Consider the following 21,228-nt stretch of genomic DNA (forward strand, 5'->3'; position numbering starts at 1 on the left):
GTGTGTCTGTATGCTTCCTGTACCCGTGTGTGTGTATGGACTCGTCTTTATCAGTTTGCCAGTGTGTTGGTCTGTGTGTTTATGCTTCTCTGCATCAGTGCGAGGGTGTGCGTGCTCCCCATCATAATTGTGCCAGTGTCTCTGCTTCCGTGTGTGTGTGTGTCTGACCCTTGTGCGCTCGAGTGCATTTCCCAGCGCCCACCGCTGCTTGTCTCGCGGCGCTCACGAGCCGCAGACACCAGCTACGTGCACGCTCCCGGCCTCTGGGAGCTGTCACAGGACGAAAGCTCACTTCCACCCCAGGCCAACACATGACATGTCACGCTAATGCGTTTTATTTCACGGATTACTGACCATGGGCCCCACACACAGTCATATGACCTCACAGGAAATGTGTAATTCCACAGTCCCACCTCACAGAGAACACCACAAATGCAGAACCTTGAGGTCAGCAAACATTTCAGGGACCTTAAAAGGGAATCAATCACTTCCCCGTCCATCCATTCTGATAAAATAAGGGTTCGTTTATGTGCCGAGCACCAACAGGACAAAACTATTCTTCTAATCCCCTCGTACATATATTCCCGTGTGTCTGCCTCGGCAGTGTGTACTTTCAGCCCTTTGTTGGGCACAGGGGAGGGACAGCGCCACACAGACGGTGTATTTGTTATAATTTTCAGTCCCAAAAGATACAGCTTTTGAGAGGTTCAAGGTAGCGGCTTAAATTGTAGTAGTTGAGGAAGTTCTTCTGGCATACAAATTCACATGTTTTCATTAGGTCGAATAACAAGAGGACAATGGTTTATCATGTTACCCTCACGGGTGCGTCATGATAATCTCTACCCGCACATCTGTACAGCGCTTCGATGCATTTTACTTGGTCGGCGCTATATAATTGTACCGACATATACATTTACACATTCGAACACGGCCCAGAAATCACCCAGTGCGCTCTGTCACTGAAGCGCATGACGTTTCTGAATACGTAGGGAATGTGATCCAGGGTGGGGTGGAAAGGCATGTGAAGCAGGGAGTGGCGCAGAGGGCGTGTTACACCGGGTGTAGTGCAAAGGCCGCGGAGAGCGAGGTTATGTAACAGAATCAAACACGGAAGGTGTTGTCAAGGGCTCGACTCTATCCTGTGCTGTTCTGTGTATGGTGTATGGCACAGTGTAACTGAGTAACTGCACATATGACTGTACGTGAGTGTGCAGATTAGTGAGTAAGTCATCACCTGAGTGACTGGACAAGTGACTGAGTCAGCCAATGAGTGACTGCTTCTTCGTGTGAGTGAGTGGCCGCGAATGAATGAGAGGCTGTGAGCCTGTATAGATTGTATGTGTGAGCATGTGAGGGAGTGTGCAAGTGATTTGCTGACTAATTGTGTAGAGGAGTCAGTGAGTGTGGCTGAGTGAGTGAGTGTGAGCATGTGAATGAATCACTGTGTAAGTGAGCTGCTGAGTGTACTGGGAAGTGTTTGAGTGTAACTGTTCAAGAGATTGAGCGAGTGAATGCATGTGACCTTGTCCCCAGGAGCAAACTGTGGGAGGTCCTTGGGAAAATTGAGGTTCCGTGTGACTTATTGTCTTTGATTGAAGAACTTTACACAAGGAATTTTGCTAGGGTAAGATGGGACCCTGGCGGTGAAACAACCACAAATTTAAAAAAAACAGTGACCCCCCTGCTGCTAATGTGGGATCCTAGGGCAGGGAAATAACATAATGAGACAAGCATTGGCATAGCCAGTAGGTCTAGCCTTTGGGACTTTATAAGTGTTTAGTTATCCAGCACAATATCCTTGGTGCAACAACATCAACTGTTGCATGGCTAAACACTTATAAGGTCCCAAAGGGGAGACCTATTGGCTATGCCAATGCTTGTTTGAACATGCGAAAGCGTTCACCCATAGTACATCAGACTGCATATCTCAACAGCCAGAAGCATTTATTGAAAGTGATAGTTTTCAAGTCAAGTTTCAAAAGCTTTATTCGACAGCATGTCATAAAAGCAAGTACATCCTAACAATTTCATAAATACTAAGCTAAAATATAATATAAAAATACATTAAATCATAATGCTGGCGAATAACATCAGATAAGAACGACATCAATGGATAAAAATTTAAAAAAGATCAAATACTGAATAAAAAGTTAATTAGACATTTCTTGGTGACAAAACATTCATTGATCAGTTCCAAGGGATTTCAGGGCACGAAGACGTAATATCCATGCCCACCCCAGAAATTTTGCAACACCAATAGCCAAGCAGGGGGTGCAATCAGATTCTAGAATTCTTAGGGCTTCCTTGTAGCTACGTGTTCCCAGATTTAAACATACTGGCTTTAACCACCTAAGGCGGGGGGGCAATATACAACGGACACACAAACAACAAGTGACCAATATCCTCAATCAAATCTAAACAATAATGACATTTGTCATCCTGTGAAGATGACCATTTATGGGTAAAAGCTTTTACAGGGAGAGACCCAATTCTGAACTGGAAATACAGTTTCCTATCCATGGGCCTCTCTATAATGTCCCAAAATGCCTCACAAGATGGTAAGAATTTAATATCAAAAAAACGACCAGTCAAGTTGGAGTCTTGGCCAGCACGAGAGGCAGATGTCAAGGTCATATCCCAGTACAATTTCTTGAGGATTGGTTTTGATGGAAGATTTGAACCGTTTGAATCATTCCATAGATGCCCTAGCTCCAGTTTTATAAGCAAATTCTTAATTTCTTTGAGCCATAAGATGGAGTGAAAACGGTCAGCCCTAATAATATCTTTCAGGGCAGTAGCGTAGTGTGCAAGTTCTGGCGTTGCCATAATCCGCCGCCAATACAAAAGTGGACGTAATCGCGCCAGGTCCTCAACTTTTTTCCTGCCTAGATCATATTTTAACGGAATCATTGGAGTGCTTTGGGGAACACCTGTTAGGCTACGTAGGAACTTGTTTTCAGCCAACCTTAAGCAATTCAGGTTGGCGAAGCCCCATAGTTCCGAGCCATACAGGGACGCACTAATAACTTTCATGTCATAAATTTCCAGGGCGGGTCTAATTGGTTTGGTCAAAGAGGATTTATGCTTAGAAATGATTGCACCTGCTAGCTGATGAAACTTTAGGACAGTAATGTCAATATGGTTTGACCATTTCATGTTATTCTGAAGGGATATTCCTAGATATGTGAAAGCCTCAACCTGCTCCAGCGGAATACCATTAAATTTAATCACTCCTCTAAAATTTTGTCGCTGGTTTAAACACATAAATTTAGTTTTGGAGGTGTTTATCTCAAGGCCCCGTTCTTGGCAGAAATCGGCAAATATATTTAGCGCTTTCTGTAGTCCACTTGGAGTTCGCGAAACCAACAGCGTGTCGTCCGCGAACATGAGAACAGGCACTCTGGATCCTGCCAGTATAGAGGCATCCGTGGGGGAACATCCAAGGTGATCAACTATCCCATTAATGTACAAGGAAAACAACGTGGGCGCCAAGACATAACCCTGTCGAACACCACGTTCGACAGGAAATGGGTCAGTCACCTCTCCCTGGCTTCCCCATCTAATTTGTGCGTAATTGTTCTGATGTAAGCGGACGAGTAAGGTTAGTAGTTCCGGGGCCATACCTGCTTGGGCGAGGACCCTCCAAAGTTTAGAACGAGGCACCAGGTCAAAAGCTGATCTCAAATCTATAAAGACCGCGTAAAGGGTCCCGTTGGTCAGCTTCACATTCCTCCAGTAAAGAGCTAAGAAGTAAAAGACTTGGTCAATAGAGCTGGTGCAAGGTGTAAACCCAGCTTGATATGGTGATAAAATATTATTGTCTTCAACCCAAGATTGTAACTTATTTTGCACTAGTCGACCTATTAGTTTTTGTGCTGAATCTATGAGACTAATAGGTCTATAGTTGCTTGGGAGTGATTTGTCCCCTTTTTTAAAGACCGGGATTATTTCCGCCCCTTTCCATGAAGAAGGAATGGGTGCACCCATGGCTACTGAGTTGGCTAGCCATTGAAAATATTGGCACCAAGATAATCTGTCTGTTAAAAACACATCCGCGGGTATCCCATCCATTCCCGGTGCTTGGCCCACTGTTATACTATCCAAAGCTAAGTTGACTTCTTTGATTGAAAACACCTGCGTTTGGAAATAGATGGTAGGGGGAAGTGGATGCTCTCCTACAGATGAGGCAGAAGCGTACTGTGGTTTAAAGAAATCTACCCATTGGTTTTTTGCCACATTATTTTGAGGGGAAGGTGCAGACCCACCTCTATCCCACTTTACTGTAGCCCAAAATCGTTTTTGGTCTTTGGCCAAGCATGCGTGTTTCAAATCCTGCCACTGTTTCTCATCCCAGTCTTTCTTAGCTACTAGCTGGGCTTGTCTATATAGCTTCCTGGCTAATCTCACATCTTCCGCATCTCTTGATCTCAAAGCAACACTCAAATTCTGACGAGCTATTTTGCAGGTTTTGTTGAACCATCCCTCCTCTGGTGGACATCCCTTAATAGCTTTTCCAATACTAGAGGGCTTCATAAAGAACCCTTGGAGTTTTGAGAAAAAGATGTTATGGGCATCAAGCATAGTTAAATGGAAATTGGTATTAGTTGATTTGGAACTTAAATTGGCCACCTCACAAATAGTCACTTTCTTAAGGTCCTCTAAGTTTCCCAACTTCTCTATAAATCTATCCCATTTAACATGTCGCATGTTGTTCGATACGACAATGTCCAGGGTTATTTCCCCCCCCCCCAGTTTTGGATTCTCTAGGGGTATTTGACAATTGTAATTCCAAACACAGGGGATTATGGTCACTTTCATCCCGTGGGATTATGGACATATCATTCAGTCTGTTCCAAGCTCTAACATCCACCAGGAAATAATCAATACGACTAGCAAACCTGCCATTGTCAAACGTGCTTACGCCCAGGCGATCTGACTTAGTGCGCCCATTGGCAGCTCTAAGCCCTCTTTCTAGACAAAGAGCTTTAAGTTGGATGGCTGCAGCGGACCATCTCTTGACTGGGGGGAGATCCAGCTGGGGAATACCCCACCTATTGTCCTCTTCGACAGCAAGAAATTGGTCCTCAGGGCCAAGAGGCTCAAAGGTTGTGTTAAAATCTCCTCCTACGATTTTTATCATTTCAGGAGGGAGCGCTGCAAGCTGGTAATCCAAAACAGTTGTCACATCAGACAAAGTTCCTCCAACCATCCCTCGAGCATAGGTGTTAAAAATAGCCATACCCTGGTCATTGGGCCAAGTGAGGTGTAAAGACAAAATATCTTTGGATGGAAGGTTGGGTTGGGTGATTTTACAACATAATGATTGACGTATCCATATTATTAAACCACCCGATGGTCGGCCTTTTGCTTTTTTAGTAGCAGGTATATGGAAATTGAGAAATCCAGTACGAAAGACTGGGACCAGAGACCACGATTCTTGGAATAAAATTATATCAAATTGGTCAACAAAGCTGCACCATACGCCGGAATGTAGCTTATTGATTATACCTGCAAGATTCCAGGATAGAATAGTCAATCCTGAATCAATTGCAGGAGGGCAAGGAAGGTTGTTAGTCAATTAGCCTTGTGTCTCACCAGTTGTCCTGCCCAGACAGTCAATAGTAGAGCTTAAAGTACCTGGTGCGACATTTACTAATATATCAAGTGCTGAACTCGCCCCTCCAAGATTGTTAGGGAATATAGGCCCCAATAATTCAATGGCATCAACCTGGATTTCTCGTTGGTTCCCTACTGCCCCAATGTCTCTGGGGCTAACAAAAGTTGTAGAGGTGGCCACAGTATTGGGCAATACTATGTTCATGTTCACCAAATTAATTCCATCATCAAGTCAATCACATGCATTTAAGTCAGATAACACCCCAAATCTATTTTCTAGACTAATGTTCCAATTGCTAGTGGAAACACTCCTACCCCCTTTGCTTAAGGACGGAGTCCACCCTGGTCTCAGTGCTACTCCATGTGTATCTCTATTTCTCTTATAGTAAAAGTATTTGAGAGTTAGCAGGATGATAACACCCGGTCTTCGCTGCGGGGGGTTTATATTAGCCAAAACATTTGGGAGGACTTCAGGATTAGAAAAATTAAGGACCACACAATCTCCTTTGAATTTTTGTGGATGGTGCCCTAGCCATTGGACCCTTCTAGCCATAATAATTTCCCCTGCTAATTTCTGCTCACCCCAAGGAGACATCTTCATGTTGTTCACCAACCAGTGTAAAGATTTACTGATCAAAGAAGATGTAGTTTCTGTTTTATCAACAGTCAAAGCAGGGACATTGGCAAGAACCAATGTAAGGGGTTCAGCCTCGGTGATACATTGGAATTGGTCACTTGCCAGTGTTAGGGCTTTATGACTATCTATACTTGCCTTCTGGAGGATTTTATTGATTCCGGGTTGCTGGATTGGGACATTAACTTTCTCATTTGCTACAATACTTAGTCCTCCATTAGAGGGCACCCCATTTATAATACATACATTTGGAGATAATGGTGTTACTCCAGTGACTTCGTCCACTGGTCTATTTATTATAGCGTTCAACCTAGCAACCTCAGCCATAAGATGATCAATTTTAGCTACCAATGGTGTTATGATACTTTCTATTTTAGTATCAATCATGTTTACAATCTTCACAGAGAGCTCAATCTCAGGATTTTTGTTGGATAGCGACCCTGATACATCTTCTTTATTAGCGCTTTTATTCACAGTGGTTGCCCTTTTCCTCCCTAAACGAGTCCCATTATTTTTAAACTGGGATTTTCTACACGCTCTAACTAACCTGTTTCTCAAGGGAAGGGCGGGAGACTGTGGGTCAGCCCCTTCACCAGCCTCTACTATGTCTAAGACAGGATTTAATGGCGAATTAGGAGCTAGGGGTACGCAGGAATCAAAGATATCACTGTCTGAAATCACTAAATCGGAGGAAATGCTACTAGTAGCCTGTGAAGGAGAGTCCAACGGTAAGCCAGACAAAGGAATCAACGGTGGGGAATTAGGAGAACATGTTAGCCCCAGTGATGCCCTCCTGTCATTGTTGATTTTACTAACAATCTGGACCAGGTAATTGTCCATAGTATTTGCCGTTGAAGGATTCCTTTGTTTAGACATTATGTCCATATGCTATAATACTGGCTACAGATAAATCTGGTGATAGTAACCCAAAGCGTCAACTGGTTTCAACAACAGCGGTACCTGTAAAGTATCAGCCCCAAGGGAGGTGGCACGTAGGCACAGACGACAATACTGTGGCCCGTCCCAGCCTCGCTCGACCTCGGACGGCCTCAGACGGCCCGCCCTTTGCCCGGGCTTCGTCCGGCGCCCACCCGCGCGCGTCCCGCGACGCGGAAGGAGCGGCGTTCTTTTAAGCGCCTCCGGGCGCTTTGGTGACGTCGGGGGGCGCTAGGGCGCCTGGGATATGTGGTCTCCCCTCACCAGGGCCGCGAGGCGATGTAGCGGCGGTAGCAACGGCAGAGGGACCCACCGCAGAGCACCAGCAGAACTCAGGTGAGGGATTGAGGGCAGGGCACCGACAGCTTCAGCTTCCCCTTCGCAAGTTCAGGACTCCGGTTTTCAAAGCTTCCCGCTCCACCGAAGGAGCGGCGTTCTTTTAAGCGCCTCCGGGCGCTTTGGTGACGTCGGGGGGCGCTAGGGCGCCTGGGATATGTGGTCTCCCCTAGCCAGGGCCGCGAGGCGATGTAGCGGCGGTAGCAACGGCAGAGGGACCCACCGCAGAGCACCAGCAGAACTCAGGTGAGTGATTGAGGGCAGGGCACCGACAGCTTCAGCTTCCCCTTCGCAAGTTCAGGACTTCGGTTTTCAAAGTGATAGTTTTTAAATAGAAGATGAGAAACATTTCTGCCCTCTGCCGTGATGACAATGAGATAGCTGAGAGGCAAGTCAGTGCCACATGTACCCTGTATGTGGCTTAGATTCTTATTATACACAAAGAAACATTATAGTTTAGCAAATAGTTTATAGATTATTAAATCAAACACAACTGAGATTTTTGTGCACAGTAGTACCCTCAAAAGAGGAAGGCGGGGCCAGCATCGGCCCTGCCGCCATTATGGTGGTCGGCCGTGCCCCCGTATCTTTCCCGTTCCATTGGCCCCCGCACTGGCTGGGGGCCGTGCCCCGGAAGCGATCGGATCGCTTCCGGGTCATGGAAGACTCCGCCGCACCCCGGAAGTGATCAGATCGCTTCCGGGGCGCGGGTGATCCCCTCACCAGGAACCAGTTTCAGCTGGTGGATGTGCGGTAGTATAAAGCCGGGGGGTGCGCGAAGAGCAGTCTCTTTGCTCTCTGCTCCCCTCTGCAGCACACCCGTCGCGTGTGCCTCCTCCCTCGGGAGGACTTTTAACCTTTTTTCCCCGCCCACCATCCCTGAGATAGATGTTTGTTGAAGCGAAATATGTTACTGTGTTTTTTCCACAGGGGGTCAATTGCGAAGAAAATTTGGATGTAAATGCCTTTTTGTCGTGTTTTAGGCAGTATTTCAGGTCAGGCGGTAAGGTCATTGGTTGGACAGACTAAATTTACTAATCTTTTGGGGCGCCTTATTAAGTGGGGCGCCCAGAGGGGAGGGACATGTGGCTCTCACCAGACTCCAGGGGCAGTTACAACCGGTTGGTTGCAACGGTGCGGGGACAAACGGGGGTTATGCTTTCCATTGGCTGGTTGGCCACCCCGCACGTGGGCGTAAGTAAGCTGCGCTGTCTGCATGGCCCCTTTATGGAGTAAGTCTTGAACGTATGGGGGTTGCCTGGAAGGAACTACTTCCGGGTCAGCTGGGCCCCCTGCGCATGCGCACCCTGGTTGGGGGGCGCGGGACAAATATGGAGTAAGTCTTGAACGTATGGGGGTTGCCTGGAAGGAAGTGTTTCCGGGTCAGCTGGGCCCCCTGCGCATGCACACTCTGGTTAGGGTGCGCGGGACAATTTGGATTAAAGGGGGAGGGGCCAGCGTGTTGACCTTGCCGTAGGCCCAAAAGGAATATGCAGAAATGTGATCAGCAATATGTTTAGACTAGGATAGGAACATTATGTATTAGAGCTTGGTTAAAGCTAGGAATGAATCAAATGTACCGAATCCTGTCTTATCATTTCATTTCTGCGTAATTATATATTTGTGTGCAAATATGTGTGTTTGTTAATAAAATACGATCGGGGGTCGACGACCCCCTATTCCAAACAAAATGACTGTATTGGTTTCTGTCACAATAGAAGGGAGGAGGGGGCGGTAGGCCGTACCGGACCATACAGGACAGAACCTTCCTCAGTGGTTTAATCCGTGCCCACCCCTATCACCGACAGCAATGGCAAGCACATTACCCTACTTCAAATCACTTTGTTTTAACCGGACATTCCAGGAGTCCATATTTTTAAATCTAGCTTTAGCCCACACCATTTAATTTTACTAAATTATATATGATATATGTATAGGGTCTTGTAGCCAGGACTCTTTATTCTTTGTTCTGGTGTTGTGCTGTTCTCATTTTTCTTCCAGCCAGCACAAGATACAGCATGGGTCAGTTTGGTCACCCCCTTCAGCCATTGGCTGACTTCACTATAAGTGACAGCATTCTACTCTTTCACAAGGAGCACATCAAAGTGTGCAGCCTTAAGGCTATAGGCTACTATGGTAATGTATGCTTTCTGTTTTAGACATTATCTGATATTGGTTTTTAGGTCTCGCCTAGCAGCACGCATGCGCTACGAGACTTATTGTAAGGGGCTTCAGAAAGCTCACCACACGCACGCTTGTGTGTGTGTGGCCTATTGCTTGTGGTTACCCGCACGGGCGCCATGTGTTTTGAATTATCGTGCCCAGACGCATGCGCGATAATTCAAAACACATGGCTCGCTGTGGCGAGTGCACGCGCACCACTCCCGCGCTTGTTTTGTTGTTGTTTTTTTTTTTAGAAGAATGTGAACTTCACTGGCTGTGCTGTTTTGATCACTCAAGTACATGTAAGCGAGAGCAGGGGCGGTTTGTTTGAGATCTACAATAGCTTTCAGAACAGAAATAGCAACTCCCCAGCACGCTTTCCAGCCTGCTTGAAAAACACGCTGAGTTCCGGCTGAGCGCCATCCTCTGTGGGAAATACAGAATTCAGGCACAAGCCAGGGGCGAGCTCCACCCAGCACAAGGATCTAATTTCAACGTCTCGCGACGGCCACGGGCTGACGCGACTGTCAAACGCGGGGCCTAACATCCCAAAACCGGGGAGACGCAGTCTGCTTAAAACAAGTTACCGATGCGCCAAGACTCATGGAGAAAAACATACAATACGTTTCTGAATCCTGTTACATATTTGAATGCCAGCCTTTAAGATGGCTCGATCCAGAGCACACTGTTTGTGTCACAAAATGAATCACAGCTCCAGTGTGTCAATACTGTTCATTGCTTCGTTTTCGTAGTTGGCAATATCAAATCTGGTGCAAAAACAAATTTGTGATTTTTTTTCTCTCGTAAAACTGCACGTTTCCACTTGTAAGCTATTGTCTACAATTACCACGCAGGGGTTTAATTGGTTCCCAAGACTTTCTTCTGTAAAATAATTGTACCACTTAGCCACAGTTGATTCAATTGCTCTTTCCGTTTTCAGACTAGTAGCAAGTGTTGAAGCAAGTTAAATGAGGTAACTGGAAGAAATTCCTTCCTAGACAGCACGCCTGAGACTGCTTAAAGTTTGCAGCTACTCCAAACATGAGTAACTATTAAAACAAGCATTGGCATAGCCAATAGGTCTCGCCTGTGGGACCTTATAAGTATTTAGTTATGCAGCACAATATCCTTACTGCAACAACATTAACTGTTGCATGGCTAAACACTTATAAGGTCCCAAAGGCGAGACCTATTGGCTATGCCAATGCTTGTTAATATTTTGGCCTGCCAGTTCCACCAACAATAACATTTTACAAAAGCAAAGATGAAACAAAATAGGCCCTGGCAAAGCTAAAAGTTTGACAACCAGTGTCAGTCCAACTGGCTTTTCCAATGCTTGTTTTAATAGAAAATACTGAGCATAAATTTCCAATATCTGATTTCTAGTGGTTTTTTCTTGCCAATACTCATAACCCAATGGCCTGCGATTAAGAAGACTCTAAAAAATGAAACTATTTCACTCGTTCTGTAGATAATAACTAATTACTAGCATGGTGAGAGTGAGCAAGGAGTACTGAATAGGGGCCATGCCCGGCATTTGCTTGGATTCCTTAAACCAAATAACCAAAGTAATTTGATATGTGCAGTGCTCTGAAGTAACCGTTATGAGACAAGCAGCGCTATATAAAACTCCTAAATAAATAAAGTGAGTCTTTACCAAAAGCTTCTATACATCTGTTTTGGTGGGCTACTCCAGTTCCGTCTTCTCAAGGCCATGGTACCACCAAACGGACCTGTGATCAAGCAGTGCTGTCCTCATGCAGCACCAGCACAACACAAGTGCAGTGTGTGTTTTGGTGCAGCACAGTGCCTGCAGTCTACTTTCTGTGTGAGTCTCCCTCACTGAGGACCCCTACGGACCTCTCGTGCTCATTTCTGGAAGGGGGTATGCCATGTAGGAGTTCGCATCTGTGGTGTTTTATCTTTTGCGAAACACATAGTCAGATACAAAGGACAGTCGGTCTCTTATTGTTCACCCATCTGCCAGTGTACTCTCAACCCAAAAATCACAATCTAGAGTGTCCAAGTGTCCCAGATTTGGCAGGACAGTCCCACGTTTTCCCCAACTTTTTCAGGAAATTTAGTACTTGTCCTGGTTTTTAGAGGGGGCAACTGAACGTAGAGGGTGGCAAGATTTCAAGTGTTCTAGGGCAGTTTTAGTTGGTTGCATGATGGTGTCACGCATGCGTTTAGCACACGTGCCTTTTTAATGCCGGCATTAGAACGAAGACTTTGCTACGACGCGTTCCTTTTGCACGCAAGTCGTTACAACAACTTGCTTTAGAGGGGCGCTGGACTTTGGATCTCGAACGAACAAAAAACCCCTCCCTGCAGAGGAGGTCGAAGCTACAAAACAAGGTAAAGACCAGTGCATGCCCTAACAGCCGATGCCTTGATCTCAGCAACACGCAGGAGTGGCAGGAAGCATCGGCGCACGAACCACAATAATGTTTAAGACTCCCCGCCGTGACCACCCAGTTCGAGTGCCCCCCACATCCCACAACTAGATAATGGGTAAATGTAGGGTCTACAAAACAACGGGCACGAATCTAGGGTGCATGAAACGAACACCCAGATGCCACCACCACAGCCGGGCAAACAAGCATGATTCATCGCGCAGTAAGCTTGATATCAAGCACACCCCCGAACAAAGACCAATGGGAATAATACCGATCCTTTAGGTGACAAATGCATGAAGAATGCATTTAGATGCCTCACATTCCTGCTGCCGGATTAACAGACAACATACCAAAGTATGTTAAAATCATGCTTAGAGCACAAAATTTATCGATATGGGCACAATACTGATGCCACCAGATGAGAAACACTTCCCCCGCGTTTAACCACACAGGGGCTATTAAATAATTCAGCTGTGCACTATAGTAGATGCATCATAGAAGCCAACAATAAAGCATGCATGCGCGCACACCCCCAGAATAGACAGCATGTCCATTCACTCTCCCTTGACAGGTGTCCAAATACATAATTTGTGACCAGGTGCCCTTTGATCCCCAGCAAGACCCCAGAGTTGAACAGTTGGATGACTTCCACAAAAACATACTCCAAGGTAGGATCCCCTCTTTTCACACAAAATAACACATCGGATGATGGGTTCCAAAACGTAGAGAATAACTCATTCCTGCTTTACGCCCATTTCACACGTAGGACTGCACATTAAAACAGGAGCCCCTACTAAGGAAACCTTATACATACCTCAAAAGAACACAGGAACAAGCTGACCCAAAGGTACGTCACCCCATAACGTCTAAAGATATGTGGAATCTAGTCCACACATCACTAAATTAAGGGACATAAGGGCTATCTAAAGATAGTAACTGTCTGTTTCAACATCCACACAGTGTCCGTAAAGCTTACAGCCCTGAAGAAGACCTTCCCTGAAATACACCACAGCCCCAACACGAAGGACGAAGCGCATCAGCGCTATCACAAAGGGGCCAAGAGCTATCATTAATTGTTTTATCTGCACATAAAGGGGTGCACCACGGGAGATGGAAATCAGGACCATATCCTGACACAAACTAAGGCTCTGTCCCCCACCATTATAGGGCCAAGTAGTACTGCGTAGCACTAGAGATAAGAGGATTCAAGTGGCAAATGTCCCTCTAATAGGACAATGTAGGACACTATATGGTATGTACTCAATAAGTAATGTCATGTAATGTTTGTTGTTTTGTCCTTTGTCATTTAGTCTACAATTGTAATTATTATATGTACAATGTTTCCTTGAAACATTCGAAAAAAAGCAATGAAAAAAGCTGTAACTTAAGAAAAGAGGACTTTTGACTCATTTCACTCAGAATCACATGAATATTTTCATTTTAGAGTGATATATTCAAGTGTACTTATCAGCTGAAAGCATTAAATAATTATTGGTCAAGCCAGAGACATTGGAAGAAACAATACTTGAGTTTCTTCCACTAAAGAATGTTTTGATTGATGGTCTTGGAGGCATTTCTTGTTGAAAAATGAAGTGTTGATTCCAGCCTCCAAAGTCCATAACTGAATCCCTCTCCTGGACGATACGCGGACTTTGGATTAGTATAATTTACTATTCCCACTCCAGTATGCGCAACAGTAGGTTAGGACTCTAAATCCAACTCCACCAAGGCGCCGCCCCCTAAAGCAAGCCGTTGTAAAGACTTGAGCGCTAAACAAATACGTGCTAATGACGTGTTCATTCTTTTGCCAGCTCTGTAAAGGCACAGCGTAATTATGGCGTCATACTAAAGCACGTTTCCCGTTTTAGCTATGAGCCCTTATCAAAAAGCATTTTAGTTAGCACGGATGGCAATACATTCTATAAAGTGTCATTTTTCCCACCAGTGCTGCATTGTCTGTTTTCTGTTTTGGAAAATACTGTCAATTACGTCACTCTGAGCCCCTTGGTCCGTGCAAGATAGTTGTACTAATAGTATGTTTGTGGAATTATCCTGTTTTTGAAAATGTTGTCACCTCCACGAGGGCGCATAGATAGCCTGGGCAGACAGGGGAGCTGCATTCTTCCAGAAGTCACTCTCATTCACAATGAAGAGGTTGAATTGAGTTCTTCTGATATTCACTGGAGCAAGAAATGTATCATCATTTGGGTATGGATTATGGCCCCGGAGCAAGTGAGGTATCCTAAAGCCCAGGACGCTATGGGCTCAGCATCTTTGACCCTCACCCCCACCCCCAACCTGATGGTGGCTGTTCTGCCCGCCATCCATACCTGATTGCCTCCCCGCCATATTAGTATGGCTGGGGGGCCCACGGCGGACGGAAAGACCGTCCGCCGCTATTCCGCCGGTCGACTCGTCGCCCGGGCGGAAAAGGGGCATGATATGGTGGCAGTGTCTGCAAGACACCGCCATCCATATCATGATGCAGGCGGAGTGCAGTCTTTCCATGGCGGCAACAAAGGCATGCGTTTTTGGCTGTTGGGGGCCCGTTGCGGGCCCCCAGAGTGTTTGGGGGTGCACATGGGGGGTACCTATGGTACCCCCCTACATTGGCGTGGACAAGGTGGCAGGCACCGCGCGGTGCCCGTCACCTTGTGCATGGCAATGCACAACGTGCATCCACAGCATTGTGGCGGGCAGTGCTGTGAGCACCGCCTGCTACAATATTGTGAATGGGGGATGTCACCCCCGCAGTGGCATCCTAATGGCCACAGCGGGACCGCCGCACCTCTGGCGGATGGTCCTGTTCACTGTTACTGTGGTGGGTGGACTTTGTCCGCCCACCATTGTAATAGGCCCCATAGTGTTGTAAAGTTTCTTCTGCTTACGAGCACACTGGGCAGATAGGACTTGCATCTGCCTTAGAGTTCCACTTTGAACAAAAAGAGAGAAGTGGAATAGTGCCAGCCCGAGACTTAACATACAGATGTCTGTTAGCTGGGGTTGAGAAATCCTTGCCAACCTCGCAGCGCCCCAGCAACTGCATCACACCCATTCCTCCACCACACAGACACAACAAAGACCGTCCTCTGTCCCCCCCCAGAGATAGGTAGCTAACCCCCTCCCCAATCTAACAGAGAGACCGAAAAGAACCAGAGACTCTATGCCTGAGAACAATGCAGCAGATCTCGCCTCCTCGGACGACAATCCTATTGCTGTCACCCTCCAATCCAAAATCCAGGTGATCACCGGACTAGGACGAGACCAAGCCCCCCCAAACTCACCTAGGCCACCGACCAGCCGCACTAACATCCCCACGGCCCCCCTAATGAAGAAACCCAAAACAGAGACGACCCCCACAAACTGCATGCTCATAAACTGCAGATAAGACACCTAACATGCCACAGAACTAGCAGAATCCATCCTCACTCACGACATAGACATAGCATTCATCACCAAAACCTCGCTTAATGATTCCTCCCTACCACTCCTGGACACTCTCGTCCCCCAGGCTTTACAATCACCAACAAAGACAGAAAAGACCATAGAGGAGGAGGCTTAGCAATCATCCACAGAGACAATATTTCCGTGACGGAAACAGACTTCTCCAACTACAACACCTTTGAGTGCCTAACTGTCAACATCAACACTTGCAACAAAAAAAACACTAACCTGCCACCTTATCTACCACCCCCAGGCAACTCCACCACTTTCACTGAACACCTGTCTGACCTGATTGCCCACTGCTCACTACGAGATGCGAATAACCTTATTATGGGCGATCTCAACCTACACTGGAACGAAAATAACAACCCGCTAATCCAAAACCTGAGTGAGTTACTATACAATAACAACCTTACACAACACTGCACCACAACACTGCACAGAAACAACTCACAACAAAGGAGCAACCCTAGATGCCATCATAACCAAACGTGACACAGTGACGATAAACCACACCCTGCCCGTAGATTGGTCCAACCACCACTACATCCTCTTCCACCTCACTCAGCCAGGCACTATACAACCCCCCACCCAAGAACAGCCCAAATGGACCAGAAATCTCACTCAGATCAACATGACTGACCTGGAGGAAAAAGTAAACTCCCTCCTCATTACCTCCTCGAATGATCTATCCACCACAGAACTCACTGACCACTACAACACATCCCTGACATCCATTCTAGACCAGATAGCCCCTCTGAAACTAAAAAAAACAAAACAGGAACATCCCATCCAGATCCTGGTTCAATACGGACATCAACAACGAAAGGAGACAACTTAGAGCCATAGAAAGACTCTGGAGAAACAACCCCTCCGCTAGCCTTCTTGAACAACTCAAAGCAGCTTGGAGAAAATACAAAAAAAATCCGTAATGGAAAAAAACAACTTCTTCTGCTCCGCCCTGGACAATGCAAAAAACAGGCCCAATGAACTGTTTAAAATCATCAAACAACAAACAACCAAGCCCCCTGTACCCTCCACCCAGGCCTCCAAGGAACTGTGCAAAAACTTCGCCATCTTCTTCAAAGAAAAAATCTCCACGATTGGACACTCGCTAGACACCAGCACCAATCCTGCCTGCGAAAGCTTACCCCCAGCTCCAATACAAAGCACATGCCTACACCACACAAATAAATGGAAGTCCTTCAATCCCATCACAGAAGCCGAGATTATCAAGTTAATCTCCACCTCCAAACCCGCTTCTCACGTCCTGGACTCTATACTCACTCAAGTGACCAAAAAACTCAAACTCTCTGGTGCAGAATCATCAACAGCTCCCTGAGATCCAGCATCATACCTGAATGCCTTAAAGTCAGCCAAGTAACGCCACTACTAAAAAAAAACAGGCCTTGACTGCATGGACCTGAACAATTTCAGACCCGTCTCCAATCTCCCCCTCCTATCCAAAATCCTCGAGAAATGCGTCCTTTCACAACTGACTCAACACATGGACAACATCAACCTTTTTGACCCCCACCAATCAGGATTCAGAAAAGGTTACAGCACTGAAACGGCGATCCTCAATATCACAGATGATATCCATAAGTCACTGGACTCCGATCACTGCTGCCTTCTCATTCTTCTCGACCTATCGGCAGCTTTTGACACGGTAGATCACCGACTTCTCATCAAGGCCCTACAAGAAAGGGTAGGTGCCGATGAGAAGGTCCTCTGCTGGTTCACCCCCTTCCTCCAGAACCGCTCGCAAAGAATAAAAAAAAAAAAACTTTACCTCCGACCTCCACCCCGTCAACAGAGGTGTGTCCCAAGGATCAGTGCTCTCACCACAACTGTTCAACATATACATGGAACCCCTCACCACCATACTTAAAAAGGCGAATATCCCCTTCCACCTATACGCCGATGACACCCTGATCTATCTAGAAAACTCCTCCCCAAACGACATCCTCAGACTTAACAACACTCTAAAAGAAATTCAACGCTGGCTGTCCCAAAATCACCTTAAACTCAATCAGGACAAAACGGAGATCCTCCTCATCTCTAACAAAGAAGAGAACCTACAAATCGCAGAATGGCTTAAAGCTATGGATGCTCTAAACGGTAATCTCACCCTGGCTAACGCCGTAAAATCCCTAGGAATCACCCTAGACCCTAAACTGAACATGACCAACCACATCAAAAACTCTGCACAGACTGCCTTCCTCAACCTAAAGCTTCTCTACAAAGTTAAACCATTCATCCCTACTAAAGACCTCAAACAAGCTACCCAATCACTGGTGCTATCCAGACTCGACTATGGCAACACAACCTTAACCGGCACCACAAAATCTCACCTGGCTCCCCTCAAAACAACCCTCAAGGCAGCAGCCAGAATGGTCACTGGAATCAGGAAATACGACCACATTTCACCAGCACTGAGAGAACTAAAATGGCTCCCAGTTGAACGGCGAGCTAATTTCAGAGCGGCCTGCCTCACGCACAAAGCCCTTCACACTGGAAAACCGGACTATCTGGCCGCCCAACTCAAGGGGGCCGGGCAGACAAGAAACCACAGGAGCTCGAACTCCCTCCTTCTCATCCCCTTGAGAACACGCAAACATAAAACCGCCACAAGATCATTCGCTGGAAACGCGCAAAAAATCTGGAACTCCATCCCAGCAGATATCAGAACTATCCCGTCCTTCACAAAATTAAAAAAAAACACCTAAAAGCCCTCCTCCTCAAACGCTCCCTCCCGAATGGATAGCCGCCCTCCTCACGCTATCCCTGACGCCGGTGCACTCTGACTTCACGTCGCTCAGATCCACCTCAGCCCGCCTCTAGACAAGTGTGCAAAAAAATTAGGCTGCCTCAAGATTCTCGGACTACCTCAATAAAGCATTCAACAAGGCTACCTCAGGACTCAACCACTACCTCAAGAAGCCTCAGCACTCTTGGACTGCTGAACTTTATGTGTAATGACTGCTCTACCATGTAACTATTATGAAACACTGTTGTAAAGCGCTCCGATACTCCCAGGTCAGGTCAGCGCTATATAAAACTCTAAAAATAAAATAAATAAATAGATATAATCAAGGAGCTATTCAAACTCACTATGGGGTTTAAACTCTAAGAATTTTGCAGGGAGGGATCCTAGGTGTATGTTGCTCACCTCAGTACCCCACCAATAGACCGAAAAGGTATCCTTAAGTGAGTTCTTAGGGAGATGCAACAAGAGCCCCTTATCTAGCCAATGACCATCGAGGCCTAGTTGTAGCAGATTATCCCTGGTGTGGCATACCCCTTTCATTTTGAAGTTCTTATCTATTGTCACTATTTCCTTGAGGGCCTCATAGTTCTCCGCAAGGGCAGGAGTATGTTTTAACCTGCGCCAATACAGAACGGGCCGAGTTGGACCTTATGGATAACAAGTTTAAATCCCATGTCCCACAGTAAAGGCAAAGAAATACACCTCCACCCCCTGGAAATGTACTCTTGCCTGATTCTATGGTGCATCCTCCAGCTCTGGGTTTAACAAGGGTTCTGCCTATTTTAACCTTCCTGCGACCTTCTGCTCAGTGTCCAGTCTTTACATGACTTTATCATAACTATTTCTCCCACCCTAACCCAAATGCACCTAACCACAGCCCTCATCCTAACCCTGAAGTGAGCCTCTCCATAATTGGTAAGACTAAAATATGGCAAGAAAAACTAGCAATCCAATGGGAAACATTAACCCACATTGGAAAAGAAAAGAATAGAGAGGCAAATACTTACATATTTCAAAAACTACCATAATACACTGCAACGGAAATGAATACACTGAAAAAGACAAGAATACATTTGGGGGGAAAAACGAATATACTGAAACAGTCAAGAATACCGGGCCCTTCAGACCGTGTACTGAAAAAGACAAGAATGCTCAGGAACAGAACAGAATTTAAGGTCAAACGTAGGCAGAGCCGCTGAAAAAGATAAAGAAGACACTGAAAGGAGAATATGAAAAATACAAAAATACACTGGACCAAAATAAAGTATATTTAAAAAGAGCAAAATACACTGGAACAGAAAAGAATATACAAAAAATGTATGCCAGAGGAAAATATATTAAAAAATACAATACACAGAAACAGAAGACAACATAATTAAAAGGCAAGAATACTGAAAAAGAAAATATACTGAAAAAAGACACGCACACACAGGGCAAAATAAACTATACAGAGAAAATCAAGGTTACATTGCAAAAGAATATACTGGCAAATGTGAGAATAAACTGAAAGAGATGATTATTCACTGGAAAAGGGGAGAATGTAGTGGTAAAAACAAGAATATTCTGGAAAGGTTTTAGCTAGAAGAGACCAGAATAGTCTCTCGGGAGTTGTCCCTTTGTAAAAATACATGTAATGTCTATTTTCTGACCTGGTCAACAAGTGCTGTTAATGATTGACGACAATAATTTAATTATTGCTGAGTCTCCCTGCCCCCATATCTGATGTCTCTTCAGGGAGGAAATGACGTAGTTGATGACAGGTACAGGCTGGCCGTTGTAAAAGCATAGACACAAGAGCAGGATATCATATTCCTCCAGCCTACAAGCACCTAAAATAGCACAGCGTGTCTAGTCCCGCCCAAACGGGCCCAGGGTACACCAGAGTCTCTGGGTGTCGCTCGGGCTGCAGAGACAGGCAGGGGACACTAGCACGGTGATGTGTCCCCCAAATTAGCACATTATGTCCTCCAGTAACATAGCTCAGTGGGTTCAGCTCCCGCATAGTGATCTCTGTACAACCTGCTGGTCACAAGCACACATGCTGCAAGGCATGAATCAACTCTTAGCCCCTCCCTCTAGATGTAAAAATTGAATTTAGATGAATGTAATTCCCCCCAAAAGTAAATGAGGTAGACTACCTTTTCAGCCCATTTCGAAACACCACACTTCCACGTCACTCCTAAAATTTGCATTTATGGAATAGCAAAAACACATTACTTTATTATAAAAAAAATCAAATCGTGTAAAAAGAATAAATACAAGGCCAAGACGTGGAAAAAATAACGGATTTGTTAAAAAATATATATATTGTTTGTTGGGGGGGAAAAGTACTACAGAAAGCCCAGATCCACTAATTTATTAGGTAACTAATCCACTACTTCTTCGTCTTGAGACATTAAAAGGGCTATTTATCCGAATGGTACTGAGCAGAAGCAAGGATGAACGATCTAAACTGTGAGCGCTAACAGCCCTCTCCCCCCATGTTGTTTTCTTATTTCTTCCTCTTTTTCCACTGTTTCAGCTTCGGGCACCTGTGAAAGCCACAGCACCCTTCTGTCTAGGCCCTGCTCTGAAGCTCAATGCACCCCATCTTGTGCTTTGTGCCTGGTCATGTCAAGCCCCCTTTGTTACGCCACTCTTCTTACTTGACATCAGTTGTGGTGTCAAGTTCTTCCCTAGTACCACGTCGCGCTGGAATCCTGACTTACCAATGGGTGTTTGAGAAGAAGGAACATGCCCACCTAGAGCTATTTAATGCTCCCGGGCCTCATCTTGGGTGCTTGGAGGACACCCAGGCTACAGTCACTTGCTAGCTGGCTTTGTCTGAAGACAGGTAAACAACAAACAGAGTGGACTAAAAGGGGCAGGAGATGCAAGAAAAAACAGAAGGACAGTACCAAGCACCCTCCCAAAAACTCACATAACTCGAG

This window comes from Triturus cristatus, chromosome 7, assembly GCF_964204655.1.
Source record: "Triturus cristatus chromosome 7, aTriCri1.1, whole genome shotgun sequence".
Classification (NCBI taxonomy): Eukaryota; Metazoa; Chordata; class Amphibia; order Caudata; family Salamandridae; genus Triturus; species Triturus cristatus.